The sequence below is a fragment of the Eleginops maclovinus genome, chromosome 3 (assembly GCF_036324505.1).
Source record: "Eleginops maclovinus isolate JMC-PN-2008 ecotype Puerto Natales chromosome 3, JC_Emac_rtc_rv5, whole genome shotgun sequence".
NCBI classification, from domain to species: domain Eukaryota; kingdom Metazoa; phylum Chordata; class Actinopteri; order Perciformes; family Eleginopidae; genus Eleginops; species Eleginops maclovinus.
In genome coordinates, this window is record NC_086351.1 from 24,921,495 (window position 1) to 24,937,682 (window position 16,188).

A 16,188-nucleotide genomic window follows, 5' to 3' on the forward strand; every position below is an offset into this window, starting at 1 on the left:
AAGTGGGTAGAACAAGTTAAAGAACACACTCAATAGAACATTTTCCAACACACATTATTACTATTAGTCATTCTGGTGAGTGCATGCATCACTGGGTGCATGGGTGAAGTTATACTTTGTGTGTTGGGGGTGCTAGTAATAGAGTACAATAGGGTGACTCATGTCACATTTTGTTTTTGATTACTTTAAGAAAAATGGGCGTACATTTGTAGTTTGTTCATTATGAAGTTGATTAATTTGGTCTAAGGAAAAGTGCTTAATGTATATAAGCCTCAGGCCACCAATATATGACCAAAGAAATATACAATATACTATCAACAATGCCAAAAAGGCCCATAGTTTGACCAAATTGTGAAGCTAACTAATTGTAGCTGGTTTCTCATTTGAAATTATTCCTGGACAGAAAAGTATGAATCCTTGGAAAAGCCCCCTCGCAAAGGCTAATTCCCTCACAAAGCACTTTAAGTTGATCCATGGGCTTTGTTCAGGAAAAGCCCTTTGTCTTAAATGCTTTATGTTTTATGGCACTTTTTCAGGGTTGGGGTTCAAACCCTTTTCTGGACCTGGTGAAGGCCCCCACTAAAGCTGAAGTGTTACGTGAAATAGTATAGCTTTAAATATACCGGTTTAAGGATGTTACCTATTTTATTGACTTAACTCATGGCTTTGACTGTGAGCATGCACAGTACGATCAGTCTTGTATATCTTTTGCAAAACCGAATTTTAGATATGTAGTCATGTCAAAAGATTTTTTTAAATGTGCGTTTGTTCAAAAATTACATCTTTTTGTTTTCTACTGAAGAGGATTAGTCACAAGGAAAAAAAAGTGTTCTATTCTCATGGTTAATGTTTTCCCTTTCGCCACACACTTTGTAACACTGGAACAGTTCAGTAATTGAATAACAACATGTATGCCCAATGAATTTGTATGAATTCAAATGTTATACCCTGTAAAATGTGTAAATGTGTACATTGATATTTAATAGAATCCAAGTGCCTTTTTATTGAAAGTGCATTGTCTTTGCTGGAACCTTTGCTTTAATCAGTGCTTTTTATTTCTTTGTCTATTTTTATTAGAGATCCCATCAAAATGTTGTAAACTTATGTATGATGATAAGAATGAAATTGTCACTATCTGTCTGTTTTTATTTTGGTCTGTTTTCCTGTTTTTATTTTGAAAGGTGTTCACCCACTGTCTGTATCTGCTTCCTGTCTCTGTGGTTTCCCTCCTGTGTGATTACTGATTCTTTTCACCTGGTGCCTTTGTGTTTTCCTGCCCTGCCCATCTGTGTCCTGTCTTGTGATTACCATGCATGCGCCTGTTTCGTGTTTCTTGTATATTTGGTCATTTATATAGTGTGACTCCCCTCAGTGTTTGAAACTGCTTGTGTGTTAAACATTTTATTTTCCTTAATTTATTCATTTGAAATAAGCATCACAAAAGTTTGCGTTGGGCCATAATGTGTATTTGTTTGTTAATAAAGTCTGCTCTCCCTTATTGAGACAATTATGTTATTTTATTTTTACACTGTATGACTCAAACCAGAGGTCCTGCCTATCCAGCATCAGACAGGACTGGAAGAAGGACATGCTAGACTTAAGTGCTAAGATGAGCCGCCAGATAGAGGTGTGTCAGGTGGAGGAAAAGATGGGGGCGGACCTGGCGGACAGAGATCGGTGACCCACCACCAAAACATCAGCGGCCCAGCCAGAGACAGGCTTGTGTTTGTTTCTTCACTTTTCAGTGGTGTAATCAAATAATAATTATTTTTGTCATTATTAATCACTGTTTTCAGATTGAGTCAAAAATAATTCCAATCACGGTAAAGTCTAGAGCAACTTACTTCACTATTGAAGAGCCGACAATAATTCTAGAAAGATATGAAGATTATTAAAATATAATCCAGGCGAAAAGCAACACTGTTGCAGCTGCCAAACAAAGGAAAGCCAGCTGGCAAAAGATAGCAGACTGCGTAAATGCATAAGTAGAATACGTCCTATAATATTATGCATAAGGAAAAGCAGGCCCAGCTCCACAACTTTAAGATTGTATTGGATGAATGGCAGTAATGTACAAAAATAAGTCCGGCACTTACAGATTGGTTTTCTTGTTTATCTGATAAAGTGTAATTGATCATTTTTAACATCACTGCCCGAAGGTCACGAGTAGACTTGAAGCGTAATCTTTTTTAATTCCTTTCAATTTATTTAGCTGCGTAGCGAAAGTTTAAAAAAATAACTTATTCCATCTGTATATGACATTTTTAGTTTATTTTGTCAGATGTAGCTCTGGCGGGAGTAAAAGGACCTGGGAACAGGTCAAAACAAATACTAAAGCATTATTCAAAGTGGTACAGTTTTGAGATCTTAAGAAATACAACTACAAGTACTGCTTCGATTAGTCTGTTTCATAATGGTACAGTAAAGCGGTCACATTTCTCACATTTCTTGCAGCCAACAAGAAAAAAAGTGACTTGAGGAAGACAGGAGGGGGCCCTCCAGTGCAAGACTTCATCCCTGCCAAGGAGCTGGCCCTCAGCAATAATGAGGGCCGGTCCTTAATGATAGGGGTAGAGTGGGGGATCTCTACTGACCCTGGTGGCAGCCGCTCCCATGACATTTTTATACAGGGTATGAGTCCATGTCCTATAAACTGCTGGGATGCTATTAAAACACATTTAATACACCAATTTTGTGGGAGTAAGTAACATTGATTTTATTGTTCTGCAGATGATGGGGATAACGTGGTGTTGCTGCCACCCCCAAATTACACTCTCCATCATACAGAGGTAACCTAACCTTCTATCCCAGGTAGGTCGCTGATTATGGATAAAATAGACCATATACATTTCTTTTCAGGAGGGTGTTAACTTTGCTTTATTCAATTATTTCTGATTTCTTGCAAATTGTGGTGGTCTGCACATGGGACAAATGACTATTCTCTATCGAAAATAAAATATTTGCTCAATTTGCAGGAAGGAGACGCTCTTCCTCCCCCGGAGCATTTTCGCTTGTGTTCCTTCTTTGGTCGTCGTCCTTCCCATACATGCGCCTGTTTTCCATGGGCTTCTGTACCTATTGTTCCTAGTCTTTTTCCGGTTCCCCGCTTCCTGCATGTTTAGTTTTTGTTTGTTTTTCTTTTCCATTAAGTTTTTGTGGATTAAAGCTCACTTTTTGTTAAAAATACTTGACCTCTTGTTTCATCCTGTAATTGGGCCCTGACAAGTGCCTAGTGTTTTTGTGTGAGTTTGAATGTTCTTTCGTGATTGCTAGTGGAGAAAAGAAAACATTGTTTATGTAAAAGTCAGAGGTTTTTGTCACTGTTGCGCGCAAAACAACTTTTTTAATTATCTTTTTTTTTTTTTTGTTACACATAAGACAGTTTTGTATGTAGTTTTGTTTTTTATATAATAGGATAAGAGAATATTTTGTGTTTTTTGAATATTTGGTCATTTATATAGGTTACTTCTCACTTCTCTTATTTGTTATTTCCTCGTTCCTCGGTCCTCGGTCTCACCGGAAGTTGATCTGTGTGCGCCATCTTAAGGAGCATACCATGGCGCTTATTTGCACCAGAGGACTGAGGATCGAGGAGCGATATAACTGTTGAACCACCAGATCATCCTCCGGTGAAATCATCAGCCACTCGACCCGCCCCCTTACTGTAAATCCGTCACTGATTGGACGCTGCAGCGCGTGCACTGATGTGATGCTTCTTAACATGAGAGCAGTTTAACAGCGGAGTGAAGACATTAAACTAATGGAATCACTCCTCAGTTTATACAGTGATTTGTTTCAATTAATGTGTCATATCTGAACAACAAGATGGTCCGAGAACCAGCACCTTATCGTGGTGGAAAGGTTTGTGTGCCCCAATGAACCTGGGGGCTGTGTTGTCTGGAACCTTGTGTTCCTGGTAGGGTCTCCCATGGCAAATTGGTCTCAGGTAAGGGGCCAGACTAAGATTGGTTCAAAAGACCTCATGAAAAACACACTTGAAAGCAAGGTTACCCGGCCCGGAGGAAGCCCGGGGTCCCCTTCTGGAGCAAGGCCCAGAAGGAGGACTCGTCGGCGAGCGTCTGGTGGCCGGGCTTGCCATGGAGCCTGGCCGGGCACCGCCCGAAAAAGCAATGTGGGCAACACCTCCGCTTCCCCGTCCCGCGGGCCCACCACCTACGGGAAACAGCGATGGGGTCGCGTGCGCTGCCAGAAGGGTGGCAGTGAAAGCAGAGGGTCTCGACGGACCAGAAGCTGGCTTTGGGGACGAGGAACATCACTTCTCTGGGGGGGAAGGAGCCGGAGCTTGTGCGGGAGGTGGAGCGTTACCAGTTGGATCTGGTGGGGCTCACCTCTACGCACAGCGTCGACTCTGGAACCTTACTTCTGGATAAGGGTTAGACTCTATTCTTCTCCGGAGTTGCCCAAGGTGTGAGGCGCCGAGCAGGTGTGGGGATACTCACAAGCCCCTGGTTGAGTGCCGCTTTGTTGGAATTTACCCCAGTGGATGAGAGGGTCGCCTCCCTACGCCTGCGGGTCATGGGGGGGAAAACTCTGACTGTTGTGTGTGCTTATGCACCAAACAGCAGTTCAGAGTATTCGGCCTTCTTGGAGACCCTGAAAGAAGTCCTGTATGGGGCTCCTGAAGGGGACTTCTTAGTCTTGCTGGGAGACTTCAACGCACACGTTGGCAATGATGGAGACACTTGGAGGGGCGTGATTGGGAGGAACGACCCCCCTGATCTGAACCGGAGTGGTGGTTTGTTACTGGACTTCTGTGCTAGTCATGGATTGGCCATAACAAACACCATGTTCGAACATAAGGATGCTCATAAGTGTACGTGGTACCAGAGCACCCTAGGCAGAAGGTCCATGATCGATTTTGTAATCGTATCATCGGACCTGAGGCCGCATGTTTTGGACACTCGGGTGAAGAGAGGGGCGGAGTTGTCAACTGATTACCATCTGGTGGTGAGTTGGGTCGAGTGGAAGGGGAAGCCTCTGGACAGACCTGGTAAGCCCAAACGTGTAGTGCGGGTGAACTGGGAACGTCTGGAGGAACCAGCTATTTACTCTCGCAAGGATCCTGGAGGGGTCCTGGGAGTACGCTCATCCGGTCTACATCTGCTTTGTGGATTTGGAGAAGGCGTATGACCGGGTTCCCAGGGAGATACTGTGGGAGGTGCTGTGGGAGTATGAAGTGAGGGGGTCTCTACTCAGGGCCATCCAATCTCTATACATGTCAAGATCCTTGTGTTGTGTGTTTTATTTTGAAATGTTTTCCCCTCTTCTGTCATGTTAAGCTTCACTTCCTGTCTGCGTTTCCCTCCTGTGCCTGATTGTGTCATTGTGTTCACCTGTTGCCCCTGTGTTTCTCCTCCCCCTTCCAGCTGTCTCTTGTCTTGTGATTAGCCTTGTGTATTTAGTCCCTGTTGCCCTTTTGTCTGTTGTTCGGTCGTCATCATTTCTTCCCTGATCTTGTCCAAGATTCCTGCCTGTTCCTGTCGCCCTTCATGTCTGAAGCTAAGTGTTTTTCATGTCCTGTGTTACCCTTGCTTTGTGTTTTCATCAACAGCTTTTGAATAAAGCTCACTTTTTGTTTTTGACCCTTACCTGCCTCCCCTTGATTTACTGCACTTGGGTCCTGTTTCCCCAACCCTGACAGAGCAACCGAACCACCGATGGACCCAGCAGCACTTCTTGAGGATGCTCTTGTGGAATTTTCCTACCACATTTTATGTATTTATGGAGAGTGGAGGAGAGCAGGTTCTAAAGAGGCTCAGGATGCAGCTCTCCTTCATGCACGCCGGGAATTGGCAGATAAGCATTGGTTCAAGAGCTCACTGCCGGACTGTTTAAGGAAATTGTCACTTCCCCAGAAAGCCTGCACCCTGTCCTTAAACCTCTTGTCACAGCAGTGACGCTTCCTGTAGCCAAGCCTCCTGCAGCCATGCCTTCTGCAGCCAAGTCCTGTGTTCCCTTTGCTTCGTGTTTTCGTCAACAGCTTTTGAATAAAGCTCGCTTTTTGTTTGGACCCTTACCTGCCTCCCCTTGATTTACTTCAGTTGGGTCCTGTTTCCCCAACCCTAACAGTACTGCCAAAGCGAGAGCTGTGTCCGTGTTCTCGGTAGCACGTCGGACCAATTTCCGGTGAGGGTTGGCCTCCGCCAGGGCTGTGCTTTGTCACCAATCCTGTTTTTGATATTCATGGACAGGATTTCGAGGCGTAGTCGTGGGGGAGGGGGTCTGCAGTTCGGTGGGCTAAGGATTGCACCACTGCTTTTTGCAGATGATGTGGTCCTAATGGCTTCATCGGTCTGTGACCTTCAGCACTCACTGGATCGGTTCGTGGCCGAGTGTGAAGCGGCGGGGATGAGGATCACCACCTCCAAATCTGAGGCCATGGTTCTCAGCAGGAAACCGATGGACTGTCCACTCCAGGTAGGGAATGAGGCCTTACCCCAAGTGAAGGAGTTTGGGGTCTTGTTCTTGAGTGAGGGAACCATGAAGCGTGAGATGGGCCGGAGAATCGGAGCAGCGGGAGCGGTACTGCTGTCGCTTATGGCAACGTTGTGACGAAAAGAGAGCTGAGCCAGAAGGCAAAGTCTACTGTCTACTGGGCCATTTTCGTTCCTACCCTCATCTATGGTCATGAAGGATGGGTCATGACCGAAAGAACGAGATCGCGGATAAAAGCAGCCGAAATGGGATTTCTCCGCTGAGTGGCTGGCATCTCCCTTAGGGATAAGGTGAGAAGTTCAGTCATCCGGGAGGGACTCGGAGTAGAACCGCTGCTCCTTCGCGTTGAAAGAGCCAGTTGAGGTGGTTCTGGCACCTAGTGAGGATGCCACCTGGGCGCCTCCCTAGGAGGTGTTCCAGGCACGTCCAGCTGGGAAGAGACCGAGGGGTAGACCTAGGACCAGGTGAAGGATTATATCTCTTCGCTGGCCTGGGAGCGCCTTGGAATCCCCCAGTCAGAGCTGTTGATGTGGCCAGGGAAAGAGAAATTAGGGGCTCTCTGCTGGAGCTGTTACCTCCGCGATGCTGACGGATAAGCGGGAGAAGATGGATGGATGGATGTGAACTAACAGAGGCGTCAGAGGGTGTTTGTGTATTAAAATGAAACAGGGACAGAGCTGGCTGCTATCAGACGATCCAGCTGTACCGGTGTTCCAGTTGAACTGGTGGCCGGTTTAACTGGTGGCGTTTGTTTTCCACCAGATGTTATGGTTGCCAGGTTCATCATTTTCACGTAACTTGTGTGTCTGAAGTGTGACCAGACGTAGAAAACCTCGGCATCACATCACCAGTTCATGTAAAATGCGCATGTCGAGATCACCTACAGACAACAGAAAATATGCTGTCCAAAAAATAAAAAGGAAAATAAACAGTATTCATACTCCAGCGACAGGATTCGAACCCGTACATTTGGGTAATATATATATCAACCATGAATGTTACTCATTACGCCACCGACCGGCTCAAACAATGCCCTGCTTGAACCATCTAAGTGTTGTCAACTCTTGTCAGCTGTTTACAATCACCGTTTGACATGGATGAAATAAACCCCACCATGTTAACTGGTGATATTCACAATATGACACAGGCAGACGCTGCCAACGCAAGCCTCAAAAACAAATGCAAAAGCCAACGGTTACGGACAAAACAAAAGCATGGCCATCTGAAATGATATTGCTTTGTTTTTTTGCCTAAAAAATGCATACAGTGACCATTACAAAGCACATATCAAACGCTGTGAAAGTAGCCGCTGTGAGATACGAACCCAGTCATGCTTTCAAAAGGTATTAATCCACTGCCTTACCGCTAATGACCTGAGCTACCGTTCAGACGTTGAAAGAACAGGTGAACATTTATTATTGACTATTTGCTTGTAGCTGTTCCCAACAATTGGGAAAAACAGTAACAATGACATTGAAATTGATCACTGGATGAAGTCAATTAGCAAATTAGGTGGCAAAGGATATATATATATATAGCTGTTTAGACACTTTTGACTTGTAGCGAGTTTGGTGATTCAAAGATAGAGAGACAGACAGAGACAGAAAGTTAGATATAGAGAGAGTGAGATAGACAGAGAAAGATAAAGAGAGATAGAGAGAGATAGAGAGTGAGCGTGAGAGTATGTTGTGTGGTGTGAGGTGAGGAGAGGTGAGTCGAGGAGAGGTGAGGTAAGTGAAGTTAAGAGTAGTGAAAGGTTTTTGAACTGGACCCACAATTGGTGAGGGAGGTAGAACACTTCCTGAGGCATAATGCCTATCCTGTGGGCTCCACATCCAAGGAGCGCAATAAAGAGAAGATGTGAGTATTACCTCATTAAGGGTAAGTGATAGGGATTGTCATTTCAAACTATACTTCACTCATTTAGATTTACTAATACGAAGGGCCAATCAGATGGGCTGCTTCACTACATATGCCATAGAAGGAAGCAGGGTCACTATCTCGCCAAAGTAGTCACCTCGCCAGAGGAGGCAAACCAGGTGTTTGTGGGTTTCCATGCTAGTGAGCATGGAGGCCATTGTGGCATGGAAAAAACGGTTGAGGCCATTGCCTCACGGTACTACTGGCCTGGGATGGAGAAGGACATAAGAAAATGGGTGAGCTTTATTTGAATTTGTAAGCGATCTCTGCATGACTTACTTTCACAACAATTATATGCATCTTCATATTCACTGTTGACTCCTTTGTTTAGATATCTGAGTGTCCCGAATGCCACGTCAGAAAGGATGTCTTGAAATTAAGAAGGCCTACATCCCAATTGAGGTGACTGAATAAAATGTTTTTTTTTTCGGCCAAGAGTGAGGACATACTTCCATATAACGTGCCCTCTTTCCTTAGATAAATGAGCTTGTGGGGAGGGATCTGGTGGGCAAACTGACCCCAACAGCAAAGGGCCACCAGTACATCTGCGTGATGATTGATTATTTTACGAAATGGACAGAGGCTTATCCACTGCAGAGTAAAAATGCTAATGAGGTCACTGAATGTATTCTAGACTTTTTTTACAAATTCGGTTCACCCAAAAGGATTTTGACCGACAATGGACAAGAATTTGTTAATCAGGTAAGCACACCTTTTCATGCCATCTGTGTCTTCATTCTCATGGGGTCTATATTCACGTTTCAACCTTTTCTGTCAGAGCAACTCTCAAATATGTGACAAACTGGGGATCAAAAGGAGTTTGTGCTCGCCCTACCATCCCCAGACGAATGGTTTGGTCGAGAAGATGAATGGGACTATTCAAAGTGTTTTTTTTATACACTTTCCAATCCTATAAGTGACTTAATAGTTGGGACAGCCACCTCCCTGCCACACTCTTTGCACTCCGACCCAAAAAGCAGCTGACTACAAGGTTCTCACCTTACTTTCTGATGTTTAGTCAGGAGGCCAGGTATCCCACTGAGGTTCCCGAAGAGTACGAGGTGTGTAGTAAAGTGCTCCATATATGTGTTGTGTGTATGAGATTATGAAGTTTGACTGCATGGATGCCCATCTGATGTGCTGAAATTGTGCCATGTGTATTCGTTGTTGCCACAGATAACTGATGAGCATTTGGAACACCTTGCTGGTCAGGAATCCCTGTCACCAGGTGTTCAAAACCTACCTGGGCAGGTTTCACTACTGCCCAGGAGAACACAGAAAAGGTAAGGGCAAAAGTGAAGCGGAAGAGGGAGGAGCAGGGCCATGATGGCTACTGCAAAGTTGGCGATAGTGTTGCGGCAAAATATAAGGCAGGAACAGCAAAAGGGCGGGAAGATGGAGTCGTCAATGCTTGGGCCGTTTATAATCGTCAGCATGGATGGAAAAAGTGCTGACATAATGTCAAAGAAGGGCAAGACCTTGCATAAAGTAAATATAGACCAACTCGGCAGATACAGTACATAGAGCCAACACCACGTGTGCCGCACAAATGGCAAACTGGTTCCCCATCCACAATTACTGACCCATCCCCACCTCAGTCCCCATTCCCACCTCAGTCCCCATCCCCACCTCAGTCCCCATTCCCACCTCAGTCCCCATTCCCACCTCAGTCCCCATCCCCACCTCAGTTCCCATTCCCACCTCAGTCCCCACCCCACCTCAGTCCCCATCCCCACCTCAGTTCCCATTCCCACCTCAGTCCCCACCCCCACCTCAGTCCCCATTCCCACCTCAGTCCAGCCATACATTTCCACAAGTACAAGAATTACAAGCAGACACTCTGGAAACTGGTAATTATGGACTTATTTTGTCGATTGATGATGTTGTCTAGTCATTTGCCAACATTTCTCACCACAGTGGTTCATAAAATTTGGACTGGGGAAAAGGAGGACATTTTGTGGAGCAAGATGGGCCCATATAAATTGTTCTCCCGAAACCTGCGGAAGCACCTTGGTCCTGGGACCCTTGTGGAAAGTGAGGTGAGCAAAAGTTTGGTGTTTGGAAATTGGCATTTCCCATATCGAACATTTCACATTAAATTTCATTACAGATCATAAATGCGTACCTCACCACAACGGTGAGGGATTTGAAAAGATCAGGCTAACGGGCATATTTAATAGACTCATTCCAAATGAGTGCCATTTGTCAAAGAGAATACAAAGGCCTGAGGAGGGTAAGTGATAATAAATGTAATCACACTGTGGACAATAAGGAGGTAGTCAGTGTCATTGCACTATGTTGCGTAATTGCAGGTGGACCCCATGGATTATGATGTCATGGTGGGAGCGGTTTGTGATGAGAACCACTGGACACATAACTCATGTTGATGTAATTGTTCCTTATATATCTGTTGCTGTTGTCTAGCCCATCTATCCGCAAGAGAAACACTCCCTCTATGTTGATCCATTTGGTGCTCAGTCTCAGGCACTGAAGAGATGCACAGAAGTCAGCAGGTATACGTGAGGGACACGGTGTGGGGAGGGTCCATTTATTTCGGGTGAGGGGCTAGTCACTTTGGGTGTTTAGTCATTCATGAGCCCTCTACTAAGGCTTTCATGAGGCAGCGTGGCCTTAACGTCTCCCGCTGGTCAAGTGAAAGCATCACGCACCCACTCTAGCAAGATGCTACAGCATGTGGCGTTATTGTGTGTAAAGTAAGCGAATGTGCCTTTCATCTTCCATCAATTCAGAGAAATGCATTACTGGAGTTGTTAAGCTTCCATGTATCCTCAAATTATTTCTTGTTAAAGTTGGCAGACATGATTTTAAAACAGAAACTGGCTGGTCCCTTTGATGAACAGGGGATCAGCCATCTGGGAATGTACATAGCCCAACAGCTCATCGAGGAAATGGGTTGGTTTCTAATTTGTTTTAAGTTGTTATGCAAGTGCTATTTATTCCAGCCAATAACATGGCTATCTGTAATCAGATGATTTGTCGGAGCTATGTCGGGTGTGTGGCGAGCATGACACCCATAAAGAATGGATCAGGCAAGTTTGGAGCACTTAAGTTGATTACTGTAATGTTTTTATTATACAACTGTCCTAAAGCATATCTTTGTTTTTGCCCTTTTCTTCCAGACGTAGTGCACACTTTGTAAAAGCTGGCATCACAGCCTTTGTGTGGGGGAACCACCTGTGGACAAAGATTACTGTCCTGCCTGTATTTGACGGCCCAAAAATAAATAAAGTCCCCTGCCGAACCATGCCTCTATTCATCCAGTGATGAATGTGTAGCCAATTATGACAGTTTTTCTCAATTGGGAACAGCTACAAGCAAATTTTCAATAATAAATATTCACCTGGTTGTTTCAACGTCTGAACGGTATATTATAAACGGTAGAGCAGTAGATTAATACCTTTTGAAAGCATGACTGGGTTCATATCTCACAGTGGCTATTTTCACAGCGTTTGATATGTACTTTGTAATGGTCACTATATGCACTTTTTAGGCAAAAAAACAAAGCAATATCCTTTAAAGTGGCCATGCTTTTGTTTTGTCCGTAACCGTTGGCTTTTGCATTTGTTTTTGAGGCTAAAAAACGAGAATGAGACCTTAATGCGCAAGGAAAAGACGCAAAGGAGTGACGCAGTTAAGAGAACTGAGAAGTACCCATATAGTGTGACTCCCCTCAGTGTTTTAAACTGCTTGTGCGCTACATTTTGTAACCCACTTAGGAGAATACATGTACATTTGCGGCAGTGGTTCAGTCTGTAGGGACTTGGACTTAAGTCCCAAAGGTCGCCAGTTCGCGTCCCAATCAGGACCAAGTAAATATAACTGTGTGTGTTGTATATAACTTTGTTTGTATGAAGACTGTAATGACCACAAATGAAAGTACACACACAATACATAAATATTGTGAAGCCATTATTATGGGTTTAAACTAAAATAAATGTTAACACATGCAATGCGTGGTGAGGGACTGATGGTAAGACCCTCCGCCTGATTCAGATGCGGCCTGATAATGCCAACATGTTCACAGGCAGGAGGCAAAGTGCCCAAAAAGCATGGGAGTAATATCTCTCAAGTTGTGAGTTAAATGAATTGTAACTGTTTTCAGCTAATCACTTGCATGGGTGTATACATGTTGCTCAGGGAAATACTTAAGAAGATGGGACTGCAGGGGGTTGCCCATCCCCTTCCCAATTTAAAACGCAAGTATAAGGTGTGGTTAAAATGTACGCTTAATCACTCAACACAGTATATATACACACTTGTTTAATATAATTTCAGAGCCTGTTAATACTTAATTTCTTTAAGGAGCTCAGGTCCCCAGCCACTGGGACACACCAGGGAGAGGCCACAGCAGCCACATGCATTAGGGGAGAGGCCATCTATTGAGCCTTCCACCCTCTTAGACTCATGCGATGGGGGAAATCCGGCACCTGTGGCTGCTGTGGCCTCAGATGGATCAACTTCTGTGGCTGCTGCTGTCCAGGAGGAGGCCCAGCCTGGCTCGAGCAGCAGTGTTCAAGATGACGTTTGTCCACCCCCACAAAAAACCGAGAGGAGAATGACCTACCTGAATTTATCAAGGCAGAGGCTGCCAGGGAAGGGGAGGGGTTTCAGGCCTCTCAACAGGCAAATGAAGAAGAAGCCATCTTCACTTTCAGATGAGAAAATGTGAAAACTAAATGTTTAAAAGTGTCAAACAATGCCAGAGTGAAGGATGTTTACACAACGGTTTCACAATTTAAGGAAAAGTAACAAACCTAGGGTTGGAAAACAAACGGTAACATGAACCACTCTGGTATCATGGTTGGTCTTAAAAAGTCGAGAACAAAAATCAGCAGAATGGTTATTCCTCAGTCAACCTCTTGCCTTTGTACCCTTTTCCACCAATTATCTGCACACTGAAATACTTGAATGTCCATTCAAAACACTGGAATATAATTTAGATTTCACATCAAATAATACAATTTCAGTTGTTATTTCTCATCTTAGATCAATTTTCTGGCATCTTTCAAGTCTTTGGATAATGCATATATTATAAAAGTTGTCATGATTAATGATCTTAGAAGTCACTAAAACAAAGCTATTAAGAAATCCATTTCATAAATGGCTAGATCTATATAGATATATAACAATTATAGTATTATGTTGTGTTAAAATATTCAGTAGTTAAATTCACAGTCCTGAAAGTGGGTTTGAGGTGAAGGTAGGGATCTACAGGACACTCCTTTTCAGAGTAAAGGATTTTACATTTTATTATAATTATATTTTTATTAAAATGTACATTTTAGACATGGAACACAAAAGCAGCACTAACCATCATACATTAAATGCCTTGACTACCAAGAGAAAGATTCATTCATTTAAATAAATATTTCAAAACAAAATGGGTAGGTTCTGAAGGGTTTATTCAGTTAAGCACGATGACGGGATACAGCTGTGCAAAGTTTGAGTGGACGAAGATATCCCAATCATAATTTACAACTCTGTCCTCGTGTCTCTTTCTCGCGTCTCTCGCTTGCGTTTTACGAGGGCGGAGCTAAGATGCAAGGAAGAGAGGGAAAGGAGGAGGCATGATCATCAATGGGGATGAACCTCTAGTCTCCTAATTTCCCCCTCAAAGTGCACCAGATTGATTTTTAACTTCAAAATTAATCTTCCCGGGGGAGCATGCCCCTGGACCCCCCTACAGGATGTAAGGTCCACCCCCACTCAAAACATGTTCACATGAAAAAAGATACTAAATACATTTCCACATTTTCAATATCTGTTTTGGTGTCATGTGTTGCGTATCTAAATCTGAAGGAGTAGTAGTAGCAAATAATGTAGGAAGCTTCTCGTCAAGTTAACAGCATTTATTTGTACAATGATATGGTAAGTCTACAAAGGAAATCGGCCGAGGTCCCTTCCTATTTCACTGTTCAACAGTCCACATTTAAGTGCTCCCTGACTCACAGAGCCAAAGAAATAAGCCCCCTTCTCTTGTTTACAATCATGTTTTCTACCCTCCCGCTTGAAGGTGTGGTCTTCTCCCATTGGTTGGCGGGGGGTATCGGCCCCTTGTCGGTGTAATAGTTGGTCCACGCCTCTTAACGCATTGCTGCTCCAATCGGATCTTCAGTCGCCCTCTGAGAGAGAGGCGTAACCAAACAACACATTGCGCAACACTTCTTTAGCTGGGCAAGTTACATAATCAAGCACATAGTAACATTTGATGTATTGATTATTCTCACACATGCCACAACCATGAGCAAATCCTAGTTGCGCTGCGTTACTACACGCCTGACCATAATGATTGCAATTTATGAAAATGCAATGTGAAATATTTTACATCTATATACATGTTACAAGCTGGCTCTTTCTTGCAACACAAAAAAAGTAAGTGTCAACAAAAGTTGCCAAAACACAAATGTATTTACAAATGCAAACTTATTTGGTCACAAACTGAGGCGGGCTGGTGTGGTGCACGGAGCATGGCAGCCAAGAGAGAGTGGGACCATTCCGCCGCCCTCTTAAATAGGCTGGAACCAGGTGCCACAGCTGGGTCTCATCTCTCCTGATTACAGGACCTGACTCCGCCTCCAAACTCTCTGCAAGAACCACTCAAAGTCACACAGCTCCATATAAGGACGTCCCATAAAGACCCTGGTCTTCCAAATGTGAATAGTAGTTTACTGTCCATAATTAACTGAACTTATACTTATGTAGAGAATATGAAACAATGAACATAGCTTACCCAGGTGTTAATGTTACCTGATTCGACCAATGCCCAATTTCCATATTTACCACTTCCACTCAGCAATTTAAGAACAAGCTTTGACATTTGAAAGTCGCTCTCCTCACTTTTCTTCCCCAATTCAAAGAACTGGATTCGGGCCTGCTCAGGTTCACTGTCGGTGTGAAACACATATTCTGGAACAGTGATGGGTGTAACCAGGAGGGGGGGCATGGTCGAGGATCTCATTATTTTGAACTTTAGTGCTGTATGAGGCCCAAAAGCAACTGCTCCTGTATCTGTATCAGATGACCACATTGATGTCACCAAAGTAGATGATAAAATGGAAAGTACTAGAAATAGAACCGTCTTTGTATTGGTAAAATTAAACTGGAAATGACTTACATCTTAAATAATTAATATATTGCCATGTTAAACCAACATTGCTCTGCAGTATCCTTCAAACCCTGATTTGTATTGGTCGGGCGTAATAGACTAGCATAAAATATAATGACCAAAAGTTTGTTGTAAATCCCACGGTAAAGAATTAAATCATCACCACATTCAGTTTTATAATGACTGATCATAACTCAGCGTTATAAATGTGTTAAAATAGATGTAGTGGAGTGAAAAACACCATCACCAAAACAGCTCGACAGCGTCTCTCCTTCCTACGCAGGCTGCCGAGGTTCAACATAGACTCCAGGATACTCTGCAACTTCTACAGGTTCACCATAGAGAGCATCCTGACCTTCTACAGGTGCACCATAGAGAGCATCCTTACCTTCTACAGGTGCACCATAGAGAGCATCCTGACCCTCTACATGTGCACCATAGAGAGCATCCTGACCCTCTACAGGTGCACCATAGAGAGCATCCTGAACCTCTTTAGGTGCACCATAGAGAGCATCCTGACCCTCTACAGGTGCACCATAGAGAGCATCCTGACTGGCTGCATCACGGCCTGGTATGGCAGTTGCACCGCCCTCAGCCGTAAGATTCTACAGAGGGTGGTGAAAACTGCTCAGCACATCACCAGGATGGAGCTGCCATCCATGGAGGACCTCTTCTCCCAGCGGCTC